Genomic DNA, 8968 nt, shown 5'->3' with positions numbered 1-8968 from the left:
TTGAACTTCGAAAAATCAATACCTATATCCATTATAAATGTAATTCAAGGAAATAATAAAATTGTGGCTTCAAAGTTAATAAGAATTGTAATAATATTTGTCTACAAACTCTTACATTTTCCTAGAATATTGGTTATAGCTATTTTCATATGTATTTCATTCAATTTCAAATTAAAAAATTAAATTCCAGTTTTTTTATTTCAACATTTTTTTCTAAGAATGTAGTATCACGATAAATCTACTCTAATGGGATTATCTTAGGAAATATCTCTATTTATCTATAAAATTGATGAATCAATCGTCAATAACATTTCTTATCGATGATGACGTTAATTGAAGCAGACATCGTTGAAATTACAACTGCTTTCACCGTAAATCAGATTTATTATTGTTAAATATCCATAAGCAAAAAGAAAATTTGTGCAAAATATATTTCATTTCCCAAATAAATCTGATTGAATTCTCGTAATTCAGCAAATAGTTATCGGCATAATGGTTGGAATTTCCACGCTGTAAAGAAATTCTAAGAAAACATTTCAGTTGCGTTACGTTATATGTTTTGAAAAACATATAGTAATGCAGTGAAAGATACAGAAAAAAAAACTTTGTTCAATGATGAATTATGATTACGAAATAAAAAAAAAAAAATATATCAATAGTACAAAACACTGATTGATCTTTGAATCAACTTTCTTTAAAATAAAGATAAAACTACAGTTAAACTGCAGTTCTTTTTTAATTCGAAATTAAATTTTAATTTCTCTATAATTTATATCATAGAACGAGTTCAAAAAATGAAACATTATATATTTCAATTTTCAAGGAAAATAATTTGAAACGATTCTTAACAATTTTACATTATATGATACAGCCATTTCTACGAATAATAAAATAAAGCGTATCCGTATGTCTCTAAGCATATTAGTGCTTTACAGGACAGATAAATTTTCCTATATCTATTAAAATTGACATATATACGATTACAGATTAAAATAATGCCTCTAAGGACAATTTAGTAAATTATTTTCAATTTTAATTGATTAAAAAATCAATGGAAAGTAATGGAATCAATAGATTAACTTTTTTCACAATAATCTTCGAAAATATTAATGCACAAAACTCATTTTTACATGTTTATAAAATTCCCAAAATTATAATTTTAATAATAAATTTCATAGTTGCAATGGAATTAAATCTTTTTTCATTGTTTCTTAAATATTTATTTAAATGAGCATGATTGAAAGCTAAAAAAGAAGGATTTTATTTAATATCAGTGCTGTTCAATTAAGGAATTAGGAATTAAAGTTATAGCACTACGAAATTATCTCAATCAACCCAATTGCCCAGCATTAATCAATAAAGGAATTGAAGTTATAGAACAACCATCAGCTGCCCAGTTTATCAATATTTTAATTGATAAACTGGGCAACTAAATTTTTAATAGAACTATGTTGTCATGGGATGTGACTCCATTAGGTCAGTGCATATATACGTATATACGTCAATGCGTATACGTAGAATGGAATAACTGTAAATCTATTAAAATAGCACAGCAATTATGTCTGTTACATTTTTTTTCTTGAGGAAATCAGGGACATCAAATTAAGCTTAAGATATTAATTGAAAGTAATCACAGCTAATATCCCTGGCTAAACATGCTAGTTGACAAAGAAGGTAATATTCTATATAAATATCAGAAAGTATAAATAATTATTCTTCTAAAATATTTTCAAATTAAATGTAAAATTTACACAGAAACTTTAAATATGCAACTAATTACTTATTAATCTAGCATTAACTACACATATATATTTTTATATAAATAATAAAAGCTTACTTGTAAGTCACATTTCAAATATTTTAAATAAGCTCCTAATGTAAAAATTAAGGCATTAAGAAAGCATTTGCCACCATTAGTTAATAAAATTTAACTAAATATTTGTGTTCTAAATAATTGTTTAAATCAATCTATTTCCTATTCCTTATTTATATCTTTTCATATGGCTGAAGTTGAAAAGAAAAAAAAATCAAATGCAAGTTTAAAAGTTATGACTTTCTTTGGTGATAATTCAAAATTTGATGATAAAATTTAAATAAATGTTGCTCTGCACTTAACTAATAAGTGAGTTCTTGGTATAGAAATTGTATTTGTTTCAAGTATTTATTGAAAAAAAAAGCCTTTGAGGCATTCCATTAAATAAATACAATTGGTAGTATTAGTTCTATCTCTTTGTAAAGATAAACAAACGCAAAACAAGAAGACTAGATTTGCAGAATGGAATCATAATTGTTTTTTGTTATTTCTATGACTTTTTTCATGTGCTGAAAAGAAATAGAAGTGTTTTTTTTTCACTGTAAATCAGCTTTTATTTGTAAGATTTAACAGTAGTGTTATTATCACTTTTAGTTAGGCTTAGGGTATCAGCAAATGTTTTCTTTAGTGAACCATATAATTAATTAATCTAAATGTAAAATTTTGCTTTTTAATAAGTAAAGAATATTTATAAAAAAAGAAGGTTATAAAAGAAAAAGAATTTATGAAAAAAGAAGTTTATAAAGAATTGCTTTTTAATAAGTTGAATTAATTAAAAAACAAAGCAATTCTTTTGTAATTTTCTGGAGTTTAATTTAAAGTTAAAAATGTGAAGGGTAAAATAAAAGCAATAGAGATGCTTTTTTCATAGATCGAAATCCATTCATGCAATTTCTTTTTAGTTCTCTATAGTAATTTTATATCTCATTTACTAGGTTCTGATCTCTATCATCTTTATGTTTTGGTGAAATTATTTGCCAAATACTGCCAATATTCTCAGAAAAATTATGTAAAGGGTTTTAAAAATCACGAATATATATTTAAATTACAACCAAGAATTTTGTATTGCTGAATTTGCCTTAACTAACTCAAAATAACTTCCAACTTTTCGACAACCCAGACAATTCTTGGAAACCAAAATCACAAATGTAAATTTTCAATTGCATTTATTATTAATTGTTTATTTTGTAATTTTATACTAACTGTATCTAATGAGTCAAGTGGATTTCCTTTAGAAATACTACAGAGCTGTTTTGAATTGGAACGAGAAATGAAAATATTTTATTGCCACTTTCACAATATTTTATAAATATGCAATTAGTACAAGGACAACAATTTGCAATAAATATAGAAATGCCTTTGCACTGCTGTAAAAATGAAATAATATAGATTTTTTAAATACTTTTGAGATATTTAACTAAGCAGCATCTAATGAACGATATAACTGCAATTCTTGTAACAAATTAATTCATACATTTTCTGTCAAAATCAACTTTTTTCCTGAGTAAATGAATTCTATAGACTTCATTTGAAATTCAATGAAGCAAAGTATTTTTCCTTGGAGGAGATATAATTAAGAAATATTAAATGGTCATGTGCCTAACAAAATTCGATTTTAAAAATTAAATGCTGTGATAAAAACATAAATTATATCATTTCTGTTGAATGAGCTTGCAGAATAATTAAACTCAACAAAAGATTCTAAATGCATGTGCAGAAGCTATTTGCAACTATTTCTGTGAGCGTAAAAATGGTTGCATTTATTTTTCTGCTACATATTTTACGTTAATTATAATGGGATGAAAATAAAATTAAGTGTTACAGAAAAATTTTAAAATTTAAATGAACTCTTGAAACGTTTATGTACATAGTTTATCAACTTCATTTGTTGTAGTAAATTATAAGACATGGCAATATGTTAAGCGTTTTGTATTCATTAATATCAAAATGTTATCGAAGATGAACATTTCAAAAAAGTCCAAGCAAATTCTAATCTGTGCGAGAGATAAAATAATAATTAGCTGTCTGCGAAATATTCATTTATAATTAGCCAGTTTAGTAAAAAAATCTCGTCTACATTTCTGAAGCTTAAAATTAATGGACAATTTTCCTGGAATCCTTTATATAAATAAAAGAATTCAAGTTTTCAAATCGACATATTCCATAATTGGTTTGTTTTTCTTAATTTTTTTATCTTCTGTTCTATAAGCCTTGAAAATTTATTATATTAAAAGATGACATTAATTCTTACTTTTGTAGTTTCATGCACTCCCCGACATTTTTATTTCCAAATCAATTTTTCAGATAACAAAAAGAAGTATTACTTTCTAAGAAAAATTGTTAAAGCAGCTGAAAGTTTTGCAATTTATTCATTGGTACTTTGGAAGTTGAAAAGCTTTTGAACCATACGATACAACTGACCTTCAGATTTGCTTGAATTGACATCTGTTCAAACTTCAACCTTTAACAAAAACCTGGTTCACGTATCATGAAATATTTGATTACAATTTTTTTTTTCCTTTTGTACTAGGTTTTTTTTTGGGTCTTTTCGGATTTTGCTGAGAAGCGTGAGTAGTTTTATAAATATATTTTGATAGAATACTATGTCATAACTTTTTTTTATGTATTGTTCTCAATGTATATATACCCAAAATGCGATTGATGCTGCATGCATATCTGATTTACAGTATTACTTGTCACGGAAAATAATACCTTATCTTAACGTTGAAGATGTAAAAGCGTTTAAAATATAAATATATTTAAAAATATCGGCTTCATATTAAAGTTTTATGGCTAAAATTTCTTTTCTGAATTCATAGTTAGAAATAAGAAAATTCTGTAAATTAATGTAAAACAACACAAATATTAAACTCTGTAATTTAGAAACAATCTTTATTTACAAATTAAAATATCTTTCTACGTTTAAATGCAATAAATTGCTTTGACGCTTTCAATTAATCTCTTTTAGATATAGGCAATGAGTAAAAAGCTGAAAATTAGGATTGTAAATGAAATAAGCATTAACCCATAACGGAATTACCACTGCAATATTTTTTTTCATCTGAAAGTCATAATAACATTTTAAATTGCAGTTCATTGTACAATTTCATATTTTTCAAGAAAACAATCAACAGATCACGATATTGTAATTATATTTTTAAAAAATTACGTCAGTCTTAATGAAAAAGCCTTTTGACATCTTATTTGTGTAATAAATACCATGAAAATGGCTACAAAGTGTTCACGTTTTCGCCGTTAGAAATATTAAATCTTCAAATTCATAGGAGTTCTTAAGATTTATTTTTAAATCAGGAAATTCATATTGATGTGTATATATAAGGAATTTTTCAGAATAAATTATCTGTGATATGGAGAGAACATTTTTAGAAAGAAAAAGAAAAGAAAAAAAATAGGAATTTGAGATAAAAATTTCAAAACAAGTGACTAAAAATATGAAAATAACAACAATTGAATTTTATTCATCAATCAAAACATTGGTAGAAAACAAGAATCTTGATTTTGCAGTCACGATTGCAGTGCAAATGGTTTTTTTTTTTTTTTTTTTTTTTTTTTTTTTTTTTTTTTATAGAAACAATGCCTACTTGTGTTTCATTATTTTTAGAAACCATCATGAAAATTCAACGAAAGCATTGAAAGTTTTCCTTTCAATAAATTTCACTACTGTATAATGATATGAAATTCTAGAAAAAGTAGAAGATTTTTTTCTTTTGTAAATGGAATAAAAGCAATCGCTATTCGATAACATATTTTATTAGTCATAAGTGATTTTTCATTACTCTGTCATTCCAGCATTTTCAATTACAATTATCATCTCACTCTTTCAAAACCAGTTTTCACTGCAAAAAAAATTGTGTTCAGAAAATTTCATTTATTTAAAGCTGAATATATGTTTAGAATACTCCTGATCTAAAAAAAAAATGGTTATCCCTATTTCATCATGGCTATTCTTATATCGATGATCAAAGAAGATAGGTAAGGGGGAATTCAAACAATTTTAACTGAATGTTAATGACAAAATTAATTTTGACATTAATTTTCGCGCTCATTATCGGCATCGACTGTCATGCATTCTTTTTCCATTTAACAGAAGCTTATATAAATGCTGCATCATCAAATTAATAAGTTTTTTTTCCATTTTGAAATAGTAATTTATGGGTATTCTAATGACAATTTCGCGGTTTTATCCGTTCGTATTTTGGTATGTTAATAAAATTGGAAAGTAAATTCATTGTTAAAAAGAACGAGGTAAAAATGTATAAAGATGTAGGAGGAAATAATGACAGATAATTACATGCAGAATAGTTAGTTATATGCGTTCTTCTCTAGAATTGCAGTTTTAAAAGTTGTTGTTGCTAACATAAGTTTTTACATCTATGTAATGGATTGCATCTAATTTCAAATAAAATTAATTCGTTTCAGGATACATTTCAACGTATGATATCCAAACTTATACTACTCGAATGCATACATTCAGGTAATTTTGGTATGTTAATAAAATTGGAAAGTAAATTCATTGTTAAAAAGAACGAGGTAAAAATGTATAAAGATGTAGGAGGAAATAATGACAGATAATTACATGCAGAATAGTTAGTTATATGCGTTCTTCTCTAGAATTGCAGTTTTAAAAGTTGTTGTTGCTAGCATAAGTTTTTACATCTATGTAATGGATTGCATCTAATTTCAAATAAAATTAATTCGTTTCAGGATACATTTCAACGTATGATATCCAAACTTATACTACCCGAATGCATACATTCAGGTAATTTTGGTATGTTAATAAAATTGGAAAGTAAATTCATTGTTAAAAAGAACGAGGTAAAAATGTATAGAGATGTAGGAGGAAATAATGACAGATAATTACATGCAGAATAGTTAGTTATATGCGTTCTTCTCTAGAATTGCAGTTTTAAAAGTTGTTGTTGCTAACATAAGTTTTTACATCTATGTAATGGATTGCATCTAATTTCAAATAAAATTAATTCGTTTCAGGATACATTTCAACGTATGATATCCAAACTTATACTACCCGAATGCATACATTCAGGAACAAAGCAAGAAGGCTAACCATTTATTGGCAAGTGGTCGATCAATGCAAACTGTTCAACGACTTTCCGGTGGCAGTAAAATTAGAGTACAAAAGTCGGAGTCAGAAACAAAATATCTTGTTTTTTGGACCAACTGTAATTTAAAAATAGAATATCAAAATATAAAACTACATTTTTTTATTTCTTTAAAATTGAAATTTCTTGCTCTTTTCTCGTTTAACTTGTTTGATGGCAGATAGATTACATAGACAATTAAATTAATCGGTTCAAAATTCAAACATTTCGTTGGCATCTATTCAAACATAAAGCTATTAAAAACTTTTCAATATATTAAGTAAGAGTTTTAGTGTTTTATTTATATAAAGAGAAATAAAACATATGACTAATAAAGTAGATAAGGCTGAGATATAGCGGGGCAATATATTTTCGTGGAATGCAAAGCTTTAATAACTAATCTTTAATGTGCTATTTCGATAATTATATGCAGAATATATTGATTTAGATTTCCATTTGAAAGGGCTCAATTATGTATAATTTTTTCCGATTGAATTTTGAAATTAAGTTTTTCTTCTCATCTTAAAATTTTGTTTTGCGTATATTTCGCATTGATTGATATATAAATAAATATTTACTAACCTCGGCTGATTTTAAAATTTTGGCGTGATTTTATTTTACAAAGAAAATTGAGAAGAAATAATTTATGATATGATAAAAGCTGGGAAAAAAAAACGTACCCACTTGAATGTGAATAAAAATAAACAGCGATAAAAAATAAAGTGGAAAAATTTTACACTTAATTATTTATGCTACTGAAAGAAAGAAACAATGAATTGAAGATATTTATATGATTTATATCAACGTATATTACATACGTAAAATTAAGAGGACGTATCACTGTTATAAATTTAAATTTTACTTTCTTTTTTTAGTTCTCATATCTATATATAGCTCAAGTGTAATGATATTTCCCAGCTCAATTATCACTCTTCTTAAGCATTGTGTTGTAGCGATATGAGAGCAATTTCTATGCTTCTTAGAAGAAAATGAAAGGCCATAAGTTAAGATTATCATCTAAATTCAGAATTAAAAAGCATTTCAGCACTTTTAATACAAGCCTGCTTTGATTATATAATACAATTAAAATAAAAAGGAAATTTGTCATCTTTACATATGATCTATTGTTGTAAAGAATATTGATTTATTTAGATTTTTAATAAATCGAAGTTGATTCTTAGGCTTTTTACTTAAAATATTAAAAATTGTGAACAATATAAGGGTTAAAAATTATAGATCATGCATAATATCAAAGATTTCAACGAAAAGTGTGATGAGTTTAAAAACAGTTTCATAGTCTTTCACTTTTTTTGGAAAAACAATCATGGCATTTCTTTTAATATTCGAAGTGATTTATTTACAACTTCAAAACAAGCATTAGATTATTAATCTACCAGGCAGAAAGAAAATTTGGTAAGTGAAGCGAAAAAATTTGTGATTACAGTAAAATAAAACAAATAAATATATTAAGGAATATTTTTGTCTGACCTTAACGCTGATAACACTGTGCTGTTAAAATAAGATTTTTAATCTCTTGGATGATTGTCACAAACAAAGTATTTGTCCTAATTATACTGTTTGAACATTTCAGAAATATTTGTTTTGTTTGTTTTCGCTTTTGCTTCGATTTTTGTTTTCGCTAAACTTTCTTCTTTTAGCTGCATTTTCTGTTCAGTTTTATGAATTGAAACATTTTTACTACATCGTTCAGTAATAAGTTGTTTTGCTTTGATGCCGAATAATTCCTATGCATTTGAATATTTTAAAATATCTGTATAGTTTCTGAGAATATGGCTAAACCAACAGTTTAATCTAAACATTCAATAAATTGATTATTACTTTTTGAGTTCAAAAAAAAAAAAATGGCGAATTTTTTTTCTTGGCAAAAATTTCTTATAGGCAACTAGAAACATTGTCAGCCTTAAACGGAATATTAATACCAGAATGATTTTCAAAATGGATGACAGTGCGTGGCATGGCACAAATAAATACAGTGATTGTAAATATCTAATCACATGATATCTATAATTCTGGT

The sequence above is a fragment of the Argiope bruennichi genome, chromosome 2, assembly GCF_947563725.1.
Source record: "Argiope bruennichi chromosome 2, qqArgBrue1.1, whole genome shotgun sequence".
In the NCBI taxonomy this organism is placed as follows: Eukaryota; Metazoa; Arthropoda; class Arachnida; order Araneae; family Araneidae; genus Argiope; species Argiope bruennichi.
The sequence above is the reverse complement of the archived record's forward strand: the minus strand, read 5'-3'. Positions refer to the sequence as shown.